The sequence below is a fragment of the Aspergillus pseudonomiae genome, assembly GCF_009193645.1.
Source record: "Aspergillus pseudonomiae strain CBS 119388 unplaced genomic scaffold BDV37scaffold_20, whole genome shotgun sequence".
Taxonomy (NCBI): domain Eukaryota; kingdom Fungi; phylum Ascomycota; class Eurotiomycetes; order Eurotiales; family Aspergillaceae; genus Aspergillus; species Aspergillus pseudonomiae.
The window spans coordinates 357,370-373,162 of record NW_022476012.1 but is presented as its reverse complement, the minus strand read 5'-3'; positions in this window follow the sequence as shown (position 1 = coordinate 373,162).

The window sequence follows — 15,793 nt, the reverse complement described above, 5'->3', positions numbered from 1 at the left end:
ATTAATATATAGGTCTAGGGTCTTATTTCGAGAAATAATTATTAATAATAGCGTCCAGCTGTAACGCAAGTTAGTAGCCAATTGAGAATTTTTTAAAATATAAAATATATATATCTATCCCTTTTTCTATAAACGTTTTGAATATTATCTATTTTTCCTTGTTTAATTAATAAGCGGTTAGTAAAGTACTATACGTATTATACCGCGTTTCTCTCGTATATAATTTTATTATTTTTTCTATAGTTTAAATCTCTTTTTTCGGCTTTATATAAGCTCTTATTATTATATATTTTAATTGCTTTATATCGCGTTCTTTTTTCTAGAAAAGTTTTCGGAAACTCGGTAATACTATATTTTCAGTGGGGCGATTGTTAGGTAACTTAGTACGTAGCGGAGATTCTATAAATTCTATAATTGTAATATTGTATATAAACGATTTTTAAAGATAAAAGATATTCTTAGAGCCGACTTTTACGTAAGGAAACTACTAGATTATATATATTAACGAAGTTTTTTAATATTCCATGGAAATTAAATGTTGCAGTTAAGTATATATATTATATAGTAGTTTAACTATCGAGAAAATATCTAGGTACGCTTTTAGTCTTATAGGTGTAAGTAAATAATATATAAGAGATATTATTTATATATTTAGACTTTATTATTTATTAATATAGTTCGTGATATATAGAATATTTCAAAATCAGTTTCTATATTACGCTTTTAAATATTATTTCCAAATCTTATATATTAAGCTATACTAAATTATAAAAAATTATAGAATATTTTTACTATTTCTATTAACTAAATTAGGTAATTCCTATAATATAATCTATTTCTAATTTGGCGTAACGCGGCACCTAGGGGCTGGGAATAATATTTAAAAGTATAGAGTAGAAATTAATTTCGAAAATATTTATAAAGTTACAACTAATAAGGCTTACTATATATAAATATATATAAGGATTAGATAGTAGTATCCTGTATATTACCTAGCAAAAGTTAAGAGTATAAATTCAATACTATCTATAAAGCTACTGCTGCGCTTGGCTAAACCAAGTCTACTCTTCTTAGACCCTTTACCAAGGTAACACTTCCGCAAAGATATACCTATTATATTCCTAGCGGGCTATAGACCAATTAGAGATACAGATTCTTAATACTAGTACTACTAGATAATATATCCTTGATATAGCCTATTCGGCTATATTTATCTATAATAGTAGATCTATATGCTATTAAAATATGATTATATACTTTAACTCTTTAAAACTTATAGCCACTATGCACAAGGGTATAGCCAGTACTTTATTATATTTCCAAGAGATTAATATTACAACGCACAATCTTTTATTTTTTAAAAGCCGAGATCTGTTTTAACAGAGTACATAATATCATAGATAAAATCCCTATCACCGTCTTCATCCCACTTAATACCGGTCTTAGTTGGGCTGCCACTGATTTCAGTGTCCTGTTACTTGAAGATTAAGAACCAGTAGAATTTATAGTGTTCAGCTTTTCTAAGTGTACACTTGACGGAGATTATTCTACTTATACAATCTGGACCGATGGCCCTAGCCCTGTATTTACTTGGTCAGTTATTCCTTTTTACTGCAGTGTGTATAGAATATGTTGACTTGCCTTCGAAAAACTAATCGAAATCTCTCTAAACAATCTCCAATATCCAACTTGATATCCCGTTGTAGAAATCTTAAGAACGTATCAGCATCTTCACCCAAGGTATATAACCCCTTATCTAGAAGCGGAAATAAGTGGATATTCTCGAATAACTGCAATTTCTCCCTCATAATCTCTGAACTTATTTATAGATAATCAACTCGCCGAGATATATATTTCCCTTTAGGTCCATAGCCTCCAAGCTTAATAAACAAATATACGCTTCGTTCGAATTGTCCCAGGAGTGCATATCGCCGTTAATCTTCCTTTGTAAGGCTAATTCCAGGGATATAGTTACTGTGGTCTGTTGTCATAACTATTTTCCTTATAATCGAAGGAATTTATATTTCTTTTGGTCTGATAGTCGCAGTACACGTGAAGTAAACCCCCTTTTATACTCTGTTGTTCTGCTCAGTACACCATATATTGATCCAAATCTTATTATAGTATATTAAATTGTTAATTCCAGTCTCTTACTTAATTACACGATTAGAAAATATACGTAGGGTTGAATTTCGTATTTTAATATCTCTAGAACCATATCTAAGAATATGTATAGGGTAGTCTAGTTTAGAAAAGTCAAAGATATTAATAGTAATCTATAATTTATAGAATTTTTTATTAAGAATATATTTATTATCTCTTATACTTTAAAAATACAGAAGGTGTGTATCGACAGTAATAGGTTCGTGTTCTATTACTAGATTTAATTATCGTGATAATTTATTAAAAGCCGAGGTATAAGAAGAAAGTTATTCGAAAGAAAAGAATAGATACTATTATTATTTTTTAACTTCTGGATTTTATTTTAAATAGTAATCCTAATTGTAGAAGTGTTTAAACCAAATTTAAAGAAAATTCCAAGATAATTATAAATATTAGACCTATAATATACTACTGTATATTTTTAATTACATTCTTTCGATATTTCTTCTGGACCTTGTTAAGTTTCTTGCCTAGACTTCCGTACTCGAATTTCCCTTTTAATATTTTATTAATATAGTTTTTGGTCCTGTATTAATAAATTACTTTTATACTATATAGTAGTAATATTATTATTAAAAACCTAATCTCTATTTCTCGTACCGCTATACTTATATTTAAAATTTATATAAATAGAAATTAGTCTTCTCCATTTACTTAGTTTTATTAGAAGGGTATATATTAGCTTTCAGGTCTTGAAAGAAGCTCTTCAAATTGTCCACGTCGAAGATAAGATAAATAGATAAATCTTTTTCTAAATTATTGTCGTTTTAAATAATATATATCTTTCTCGTAAAATCTGCACGATAAAACTGTCTAGATCTATAAAATTTAATTATTAAATATACTTTGCAATATTTGGTAAAGGTAATCTAAATCTAGATACTAGACACGTTCTCTAAATATATAAAGGATTTAATTAATATTTATATATAGTTTAATTTAGAAAAGGCGTATATACAAAGAAGATTATCGTATACTCTTTAAAAGATTATAGTAAAAGACTAGTATTTTATATTATATCTCTAAACAGTGGGTAGAAGTTTAATCATAAAGAGTAGAGAAAAATCTCAATCTTTAACAAGAGTAAATAACTGAATATAATAACCGTATAAAATAAAGAAAAGTTCTATTTATTATATTGCTTTTGTAGAGTCGTTTACTGTAGGTTAATTCTTTAAAAAATATTAAATACGGAATAGCAGAAGTACAAGACTTGATGGACTCACTGGCCGCGGCTTTATTGCTTAAGGTAATATAGCGTAGTATTGCGCTTAAAAAATACGTATCTATTATCAATATCTACTCGAACTACTCTAGATATGACGGTGCACTAAGATGGACATATCTTTGAAAATAGCTGTAAATTAACTATATATATAAAATAATTAAATTATATAGTAACCTTGAGCACAGCTAAAGTAATCAAACTTATGTAACTTTACCCTCTTTGCGATGTATCCTCGCTAAAAAAGAATTTTTTAAAAAAAAATATAATAATTGATTGAACCGGCGTTAAAAGCCATTTAATAAAAGGATTTATATTAATTGAAACTCTAGATAGCTATAATACACGTTATTTACAGCTCGTGGATTAGATATAGGCCGTGAATTCGGTGTATTATATTAATTTACGATCTAAATTAGTCTAGAGAGTATACTATAGACCAAAATTATATCATAACTATATTAAAAAACCCAGACACGGATTCTATACATCCCTAAGCTTTATCGTTGTCTCGACTACATCTAGTTAATAGGATCAATGCACTCTAAATAAAAAAAAAATATCTATGGATTCCGTGCAATAATTTATTATAACAAATTAAAGATATACACACCTTCTGCAGGTTCCTAGTTTACCACAATATCTAATTCCTCACCGTGTCAATCGTTCAAAAGTCCCCTCCCAAGCGTAGACTTTCCCATCACGCCCAAAGAAACCCACTTCTCTTCAAACCGTACATCTTTTCCTAACGGAGTCACATCTAATAAATATTAAACAGTGCGTCGAATCATATAGTACACATTATCGAAAATAGCTATTTACTCGACTATCTGCCATCGATCGTGGATTAATGGTGGGAGATTCATATCAATATACAACAGAATCTTTGAGAAATAACCTGCATCTAACTTCTCCAAGTCAGCTCTATGCTTCTGATAGAATGTTCAGGTCATACAATAGTTAACTCTAGTTCGTCTACCGAGGTAATCTCAGAAGTACTATCCAGTAAATCCTCTATGCAGGGTGTTGCTACATTATCTTAGCCGTGTAGTCTTCTATAACTAGTGTATATGATTCAAACCTATGGAAAAGAGGACCTCCAAACCGTAGTTACGCCAAATGTCCGCATAAAGTATGTTTTAGGTAGAGTAGTTTGGGGTGAGTCAATGACAGAGTAACGGCAATAATCATGGCAGATGCAGGTGCAAGACATAAAGCCTACTTTATACTAGGATATCCAACCACCAAAAGCCTGCACGTTGTCCCGATCGCCTGGCATAGCAAGAGCTATATCAACATAGGCTTATGCGTAATCGGTTTCCACGTATCAGAATGCCCGCAGGTCTTTTGCCATAGTAGATCTGTCAACCGCTTCTAGAAGATAATATAAGTCCGTCTCAAATTGTTAGCCCACAGCCATGGTTACATTAATAGTGCTTACCTCTTGGTACGAGTTATTATTTAGAATAACTAGCTACAAAAGTTGCAATTTCTATTTCCCGGTACTGTCGAAAGGGCAAGGTCACACCCTGTCATTATAAAGCCACATAAGCTATGTTTCTACTACTAGGAAAGACCGCTCAGGCATCTCAATTTCACTAGTCTTGAGATCGAGGCTCGGTTCTTTAGGTGTTTCATCCACTCTAGCTCAAGCTCTATTACTCTATCCTACTCATATTCGGTATTCTTTTATTTCCGATATAATATAAATTATGCCTTGCGGGCCCTAAAGTAGGTGGAAAATACCCAATCTACCATCTCGCCAAGCAACTAGAAAAGCTATAGGACTTTTAAGTACAGCAGATACAAGGCATTCCCGATAAAGGTTAAAAATATGTCTAGATTATGCATGTTACTTGTTTCGCGTAATACAGAATCTGTAAAATTGACTCCCAGTCGCTCGAATCTTTCCCGAAAGGGTGGCACATTTATGTGCCGCTATTCTAGCACTCTTAAAAAAGATAGGTATACCTATACCCCGCACATCGAAAAAAGTGGCACATATATATGCCCCCCTATTGGGATTATATAAAGACTTTGTATTATAAAAGTGTACCTTTACTTTTTATTTTATTCCCAGTTCTTTAAGATACTTCTTACTATGGAGCATCGACGAGCTTTCCTGTTCCACGGTAGCGACGAAGAATACGTATCTTATCTTAAGATAAAGCTGTTAAAGGCTTTAAAACCAGAGATACAATAGTTAAGTACAACTAGATCACCTATATATGAAGAGTTAAAGGTTCTATACTACGACCTGTACACAAGCAAGGATAGCGAGGAGCCTCCCAATTATAAGAATTGTAAAGGCGAAATATCTACATCATATGCCAGGGCCAATTTTAGTCGAGACGCTCTAGATACTGATAAGGCGGTAGATATAGCTTATAATCCTTCAATTATATCCCAGGAACAGCGAGAACTTGATTCTTTTCTAAGGTAAATTAAATCAGCCATCTCGTAGAAAAAGAAAAAAAAATTAATTTGTCTATCCTCACCAGAAAACAACAGATTTGTAATGCAGATATTATGTAGAAAAGCGTGGAGAACATATAAATATAGCGAAGATTGCCAACGAAATCTTTTTAGTCTCTCAGATAAAGACCACTGCGAATTGGTTCAAAGGAGATGCGACTATAGAGAATTAGGGAAGTTATCCAGAGTAAACGATAAGATGATACTTCTCGCCGCTAAATTCCAGCAGCTAGTATTCGTCTCATACTATTCTATTCTACTCTACATTGATATCTTAAAGGATACTATCGACTGGATGCTTTGCAGATACGTGGCAGATATCACGGCTGGGAGCCTTAAGCGAATCCGGCTTGGGAGTACTTGGGTGAACCGCTGCATCGCAAAGTTATTAACGAACGGCTGGGGTTTTTGGAATTGGAAACTATTTCTATTATATATGTATAAGGTTGACAACATTTTCTAACACTTACTAACAAACCTTAAGACCCTCAATTGATAGGATAGTACAGGAGATTCGCATATACTAAAGACAGCGGGTCGAGAGTTATCAAGACTATAGGCGTGTCAAATCCACGACTGCCAATCTTTAAACAAGGATTTATCCCTTACTATATTCCTTATATTATTAAAATGATCGCAGGCGAAGAACTCCAGTAAAGAAGCTGTTAAAATTACCTACAGAAATATACTAATAATCTCTAGGCTGGTAAGTATATGTGATTACCTTGGTTATAAGTACGATCTCATTTCGTTGATCTACAACAATTTACAATACGCAGACACTGTCAATTTTAATCCTTTTCTATATGCGCAAAATGGAGCACACCTTACCGATAACTTTACAACCTTCGATCCGTATGAGCACGCCCAATCTGGGCGTGCTACAACATAAGATGACCGACCATGTTCAGCCTATTGCATATTTATGGGACTAGCAGGTAATACGATCGAGCATCCTGCCCATGCAGCTTTTAGAATAAACTTTTGATTGGCGGGACAACGAATACAGCCGCTAATGAAAAGTGCACTAAAGCATTCCCGTTAATTTTCCTCATTATCCCATATACTAGCGGGCCACCTGGTATACTGCATGCAGATTTTGAGATGTCGCAGATAGGGATAATGACGACAGGCCCGGGTAAATCACTCCATTTAAACGACGTATAGAACTTCCAAACGGTATATTTCCAGCCCTGTAGATGACGTTTAGAATCTGATCTCTATAAGAATATTTCAGAAACCTACATTAAGGCCAATGGGATCGAGCAGAGGTTCAACGTAAGGCAAGATATCTTCATAATCATATAGCTGATTTCCCCTCTCGTCTTTAGAAGACCTTATCTTCGGAAGAACTTCGGCTAACTTTCCCAGTATCTGCGTAGCTTCGATGTTTAGTGTAGTATCAATTATTATGCTTTGCTAAGAGCGGGCGATTTCTCTGGACAGTTAAATTTATCTTTCTAACATATAATGCAGCTACCAGTGCCTTAGACAATTAAAAGTAAAGACTTTTCAAACGATTTGAGAGCAGTAACTAAGAAAAAGATGAATATCCTTGAAAAAGAGAGTCTATACTATAAAATTTAGACCAATTCACAATTTTAGGATGATCAGGACATCGCGGGCACTGAGGGGCATTAGACCACGGAGCCAAAGAACGCTCGTGCCACAGCTATAAATCACATGCTTTATGTTCATATAACTCTTAGTACTAAGCCACACCAAAACAAGAGTGGCTAAGGCCTTTACCATTGCGATATTCTTAGTATATAAACACTAACAAAAATCTTTAATAATTATAGATAAAGCTATATTCTAAAGTAGAGGATACTTAGCTAATAGATACTATAGTTAAAAAAGTCTTTTAGACTTTTAATATTTCTGCGATAAATAACAACACGAGGGATATATATAACCCACAGAATAACCTTTTCCTCTCCAACCAATTTTTATTCGCAATTCTAATACTTTATTTAATAATAATAACTATGTACAACACAAATTAACCATATTCCTAAATTTAAGTGCCTATTACCCTTCTATATTATCCCTAGGAATAATTAACAGCTTAACTATAGATATATACCATTATGTAGCAAGTATACTCGCAAAATTAATTTTTAATCTCGGCCATTGATATTCATAATAAAGTCCCTGCTAGTTCTAGTCTATTAATTAGCGAACTTTAGTATTATCCTTAAATTATGAATCTCAGTTATCGAGCCTAGTATTCGGAGGAAGTCAATATTGTATTATTATTTCCTAGGTTTATTTCAGGGAAAGTAATCAACCTTAATCTTTCAAAGCTCTGGAGGAAACTCTAACCAGACAAATACTATTCAAAAAAAAGCAAAGTGATCAAGCCCATAGAGATTTCATTATTTAGACGGAAGGTGTGTGGTTGACATAACGAGGTTGATCCGGGGTGCTTAGGGGAAATGGATAAAAAAAGTGGTGACGCTTAGCGTAAATTCAATGGCCTATACATCACTAGGATCCCTAGAAGAAAAGAAATATGCATTAAACCCTACAAACTGGACCCTGGCATAGTTAGTCTATTCCTCAAAGGCAGTGACTCTGGTAACTCCCTAACTTTTTTTATTTTAAATGCTCTTATATATATAGAGATAAGGCTTTCCAAGGAATTGCCAGAGATTTCATACACTACATTCCTAGACTATAAGATAAGATATCATTTTTTCCTATCCTTTACTAGTATATAACTCTAATTGTAACTGCACAGGAATATAAACTTGTTAGCTAGTAAATATATCTGCTAGTTCTGGTTTAAGAGGATCTTGCGACGTTTACCTCCACCCTAATAACCATCACCGAACTGCACCGTGCCCTACCCAGCACTGTACCAATAGATAAAAAAAGTATACTATTACCGGCGGCTGTTTTAATATCTCGACAAATTGGAGATATCGGATATACTATGGTTGCAAACAGTACCCAGTAGCTAAAAATAGTTTAGACTTCTATAAAAGATAAAGAGACGTCACTCGGACTTAGAGGGAGAATTACAAGAATACCAGAGATACTGGAGATAAGACCTCCACTGGCAAAATCACGAGTAGTAATTCTATAGCTCCAAGTAGCAGTCTATAGCGGGCACTTCCTCTTAAGCTCTATATGCATAGCCTTTACTATATATATTAGCAATTGGAATCGAGTACTGTAATAAACTTTTATAGCTATATTAACTATAACACTATTTTATTATTAGTGATATTATTGAATATCTATGCTACCCTCTGTTCAGCTATTATTAGAAATAGAGATAGATATTTTAATAATCCTCTCTATAATAGCAAGGCCTGTCTTCCTTTTCTTCTGCTGTTTTATATCTAGTTGTGTCCTAGAAAGAGCTATTATATCCCTAATAAATCATATTCTAACATTATTCTGTCCAAAATTTAATAGATTATATTAATAGATAAGGATGTATATAGAGCAGTGGAATTAATAACTAGTTCACTTAAGCAAGCCAGTCTAAGACTCCTCTAGTATGCGATTCGATGCAGGTATAATCGTCTAGTGACTTGGGTTCATTATTAATATCGAAAGGGTCTATAATCTAAGGATGCTATTGTAAGCGACGGATAAGCGTGATATCTCCTGTTCCATCATCTAGCTAAAGGCCGTCATTATAGTACCGATATTAATTGAATAGTTAAGAGATAGCGTTTAACGATTATTACTTTTCTACTATTTGCTCTTTAGAGCATATCCTGGCATTCTTAGATATAGCCAAGCAGTTAAAGGTCGGGAACTTACTTCGACACCTTAGTATTATCAGGAAGCCTATCATATAGTAAATTATATTATATATCTATACTTGGGTATTATAGGCGAGAAGTCGAGTATTCCTCTAAAGATAAATTTAGCTGCGGTGTCCATGACAATATTTTATGGTCATAGCTAATATGCGATGTGACTTCGAGGCTTAAGTTTCTACAAGTAGTTATACCAAAAGAGAGGGAAGGTGTCTACGGAACCGGCGTTTCATCTCTACACAAAAATGATATTATAAACTCCTTGGTACGGAGAACTGTTCCTTCCGTGACTAGTTATATATAGTACGTAACCTGGAGAAACAACTGCATCGTACCTGTCTAACAAGCTATAACAAGGTAGACTGGTGGCACGTCCCTTAACATTATGTCCAGTAGGGATTTTACTTAACTACCACAAATAACAGCATCTTAAAAGGAAAATAGTGATGGCTGTTTACTTGCAATAGCTTTCAAAAGCATATTATAGTTATTGTTTTGGTCAAAAATAGCTTCTTTAATCCCTAAGAAGGTAGCTTTTATAAGGTTACAGGGTACCCTTGGATTGAAGAAGGTACTGCAAAGCAAAGAGTCAATGGCATCCTGTATAGCGCTGAGAGACATATATCTATCGATATTATCGAGTACCTTCCGGAATTTTCTATTATTTTTTGCTAAATATTTGTAGAGGTAAGAGACCAAAGCAAATAGTGCCATTTTTAATAAAGATATATGCCGCGATATAAATATAAGTACAGTAGTAAATTTAGTAAGAAACTCTTTTTTAAGGTAATTTTTTATACAAAAGTCGAGTAGTATATTAAATACTAGTATTAAATCCGGCGATACTTCAGCTTATCTATAACTATAGGATACACTCAGCGAAAACTTACCTCTATAAATGGGGATTAGGTATACCTTAACCTTGATATAGATCGTTTTTCTTGTAACTGCCAGGGGGAAATTATAATTTCTTTCCCTTTTTTTATTTCAGTAGACTAGAGGCTCCAAGTAATAAATTCTTAATAATTTAAGCCCTTATAGTGTACCAGCTTAATCTATTTTTTTATATCTTCGCAAATTTCAACCTAACGGTACGAGATAATGTATAACTAAGCCAAGGTGATAGTAGTAAGGTATATCTGGTATGTTTGTAGGCCTGAGAAGGAAGCCAAGTAAGGATTAGAGGCCGTGCAAATCTCAAAAACCTTTGACAATAGAAATCCTAAATATTGGAAATAATCGAGGGATCTCTATCGCCTATCGCACGTATTATCTCGCGTTGTTTCTATTAGTAGAGAGAATCGTAATATCAGCGGGTACTTATATCCTCTAGAGATAAGATCACTACTAGGTAAGTAGCAGAAGCGAGGGATATCTTTGACTAATCTTAGAAGAGTGTCTAGATAAGTCTTAACAAATCCTTCTGGACCCCTCATGGCCAGGGACTGCTATGTTTGACGACTGACATAGCGGTATAGCTTAAATTCAGGAAGCGTAGGGTAAACCCTATTACTATTATACCATTGTCTCCTATTATCGTCACCTTCACCTTATTTATTATTCTCGGACTCTATCTATTCGCTGTATTCGGAGCAAGGGCGATCCGCAGCTAAATATTGGAATAGTATATTATAAGACATATTGTCTTTACTATTTACTCTACCCCTACGAACAGAATGGGCGAAGTAAATTTGAATCCGCAAAGTGAGTCCTTTAGGAGATGTTAAGAAAACTTTTAAGTATAATACTTCGATGAAATGAGAAAATATAGCGGTTGGCTTATATACTTTGTGCCATTCCAAATATAGTTAGTTATATATTTATCTAATAGCTCAGTCTTAGCTATGCCTAATTGGGTCCCAATCGCCGCTAACATTATCCCTTTTAGTAGAGAGTTTTATACTGGAGGCAGCCCGTCAGAGCGCTATTCAAATATAGCTAAAAACTACCTTTTAAGGCCCTTTAATACTATAAAGCTTAGCGAAATAGAGAAGACATATTAACCTATCTTCCGATACCTCTCTTCCCGGCTCTGTGTGCTGGCAGTGGTACCAGTACATCTCGTAGACCAGTCTTGAGTATTGTTACAAAACATATTGCGAGTTATTCGCACAATTAAGAATATGGCAGATATTGCAAAAGCGCACGAGAATTTGTGAATAGAATTTGCATATTGGTCAACCGATTGAACGTTATTATACATAGGTCGATCGAAGACAATGCGTAATATTATTATCTTACAGGCTCAGATTGGACCCCTATACGCGTGCCCCCACCCCGGTAGATACCAGGGTTACCCAAGTTTCTAAAGAGCCAAGTATACCAGCGTCTGTGGGAATACTTCTTTAAATACCGAGAAGACTGTCTATGGAACGGATTTTGCATTCTAGCAAACAATAGCATATATCGCCTCGATTAAATTAGTACCTAAGTTAGTCGAGAACTGTAAGCACTGCAATAGAAGGGCTATAGCTAGCCGAGACTTGGAAGAAGTACTATATATGACTGCAGAGTGGCCATCTTACTAAAGTAGATAGAAGTAATTCGAGCTAATCCAGCGATTTAAGTTATTTAAAAAGCTAGCGGTAGGAACGACAGCGTACGTTAATTTCCAAAAGTTAGGGAGTTTATATTTAAGGGCGACGTGAAAACCCTGTATACCTATATAATAGATCCATAGTATATTGTAGAATCGCCGCGATTAGCCATATTTTAAAATAGAGAATGTTTTACTAGTCCGCAGTAATATTATAAGATTCTCAAGACAGCGGAAGGTACAGTCAAAAGCCAAAGAAATAGATACTAAAAAGCCTCACCGGAACGTTAATCCTCTGTGTACTATGCTTTGCAGATTGGGATGAACCTGATTAATAAGACCTTGAGAAGCTTATATTCGGTGGCGATGTACTATGATGGGTTACTTTACAGCGCAGGGAAATGCCCGTGGGAGTATCAAAAGTATTGAGAAGAATTTATTTGTCTTTCATTGCTTAGTAAGTTGTAGACCCCTCGTCTATAGTTGACGAAGATAGCCACGGATCATGTTATGTCTTAAATCTTTAGATGTTGATATATATCTTTCTAATATAGAAAGATTAACGGCGCAAGATTAAGCTTTGTAGATAGGTACTCTATAGTCGCGAATAATAACGCGTTTATATATTCTATTTTTTTGGCTATAGTTATCTCTAATTGGGGAGCTAGAGTAAAAGAGCTTGGTAGATAGTAGAGTAGTTTCGAGATAGTTAAATAACCGCTTATACCCAGTACTATCAGTAGAGTAGCTCGCTTTTAATCTATTTATTATAGCGAATACGATATAGGAGATATTAGAGCGCGGAAAACGATATTTTTTTACGCGTGCTATATCAAGTCCTCTACGTACGGTAGCCTGAATCTCGTTATTCTTATTATCCACCTATACAGTTATATAGTAGTAATACCTGGTTATATTAATACTTCTTTTTATATTATATATCCCGCAAAAGCGCGTCTTTTTACTTTCTTTCTAAATAATACCACGAATCCTTAATAACAAGGCGTATCTTTGACTTATCTTCTTTATAATAAGCTTTCTAATATATTGTAGCCCAACCAACAACATACAAGACACGCCTTATATATTTCTTAAGAATAAGACGCTCCGGCTGTCTATCACGTACAATCTAAATATATCAATGACCCTTGGAAAAAAAGAGATATAGGATCGTATCCCAATTGGTAAATATCTATCTAAAGAAACCCAAGTATCGATATAATAAATTGAATAAGATCTTTGTTAATATAGAAAGGCGTTGATATAATAGCTCCAATACAATTAAACTCCTATAATTATAAAATAGTTCTATAGAAAGTAAAACCCAAGACAACGATAGATATCTTGGGTAACAAAGATTTTCTTTGCATAACGTCCCAGATCTTGCTATATATTAGATGCTGTGTCCACCTTGGGATTACGTTTCATTTTATTAATTAGTAGAGTATGCGATTATAGGGTGCTTTTATTAGCTATTTCTAGAAAATAAATAAATTTAATATCCAGCTTTTGAGTAGCGATAGACCCTTGAATTGACTAATATAACCAATCTAAAATCTTACGTTAACATTTCGGAGTAAAAATATCCTTTATTACAATTTTATAAAGCCTTTCAACCTTTGCGACTAGTCAATCCAGGACCTACTTTTTCTTTGCAAATTGAGGCCAGTTACAGCAGCCAGCTGTTTCCTTATAAAAAGGATCAACTTTTTAATAAATATATAGAAGACAGCAGCGCCAGCTTTCTCTAGATATTTATTTTTTCAAAGAAGGCCTTCTCAAATCCAAATACATCCGTGTATATTAAGCCTAGTTCCTCCTTCAGTATAGCGTCTATGTTATCCCCGCGTTCATGCGAATTCAAGATCATACTTATAAAATAGGAATACAGCGTTTGCTCAACGTACAGTAGCGGTCTTGGAGGTAATTTCCATCGCCGCTGCGTAGATTTTGTCCTAAATAATCTCATCAGAATCTCTACTAAATGCCGCGATTAATAAGAGCAGAAGTCGCTCAAGGCTGAATTTATCGGAGTTAATACTCGTGCCTAGCCTAGATAAATTATTATATAGATTTTTATAGGTGCCAACCAAGGGGATAAGGTAGGGGAAGTAGGAAGAGCCTGCAATACCAGTAATAGGCAGATACATAGATTCTAAAAGGCTAATTCACGGTTAGATAAAGTTATTTATCCTTGAAGAATTAAATACTATTATAATCAAGCTTATATATGGATTGGATAGAGCAAGGAAGACCTAAATTTCTACAAGTTAATACGAACTCCGTTGAATACTTTCAATACGTCGCCTATCTACCTAGATTTAATAATTTCTCTTATTCTCAATCTGAAAAAAAAAAAAAAAAAAAAAATAAGATAGATTTCTAAAGTATTCTTACATCGGTAATTTATATATTATCAAAAGCGAAGAGCGAGATCCAAAGGGTCTCTAAAATAGAAAAAGAAAAGATATAGAAATAAGATATATATTAGAAAGTCTCAAGTCTCCTATATATAACGCGCCGCTTAGAGCTTAGATGACTTTGCAATAGCCTCGGCCTTAGTCTTATATTTATCCACGAATACTAAAGGACAGAATTTCAAAAATATATATATTAACGGAAGTTTATCAGCTAATAATTAATTTAAGTCTAATTAAATTAAAAGTAACAATACTAATGGTAGACTCAGGTAAATTAACCCAGGCGAATATCTGATTTAAGTACAAGGGATTTGGTCAATACGCAAATTACCCTATATACTGTAGGTAGCTTAACCAGTAATAGATTAATAGAGGGACTAACTAAAGAGAAAGTAATCAAGATTTTAACTATATATATAAACTTCGCGAAAGGAGTAGTCAAATTATTACAGTGTGTATAGCTTCCGGGGCTATAGCCAATAGTACTTTATTTAAAGGAAGATTAATTATTATTTATTATTTTAGTAAACCCGAGGATTTATATACAAGTTAACATTGGACTGATTTCCAGTTAATCTAACCCTTATACGGAATTTAGTCTATACCTAAAGCTTTATATTTTATCTGGTCGAGTCTCAATTCATAACAGATAGAACTAGGTTAAAATGAACTGGATGTATATATGGCTTTATACAATGGACTATATTTATCGATATATAAGCTACAGTGTATATTTATATCCTGGGGTTAAAGGCTAGCGTAATCATATTCTATTTTATATTATTCTAGGCCAATAGATTACCCATTTATAGACTATCTACTATATTTTCTACTAATAATAGATACTCAATAACCAGAGAATACAAGCTACCACTAAAAACGAAGAAGTTAATTAGCTACTTACTAATATCTTCTAATCTAAACTTATATTAATTCTAGTAAAATAGAATATAAATTTAAAGATACCAATAAGCGAGATATATATCTCTATAACTATTACTAACCCTGCTATATTAGAAATTATTAATATCTAGATACGGTTAGCGCTTAAGACCTAAGTTCTTAAGTCTAAAATTATATACTATTATATATATATTAACTAAGTAACTTTTCCAGTAGGAGATTATGGCCATTAATCCCGTAATTAGAGTAAATATAGTTATAATAAGTGCGGTTATATAGATAGCGCTTATTC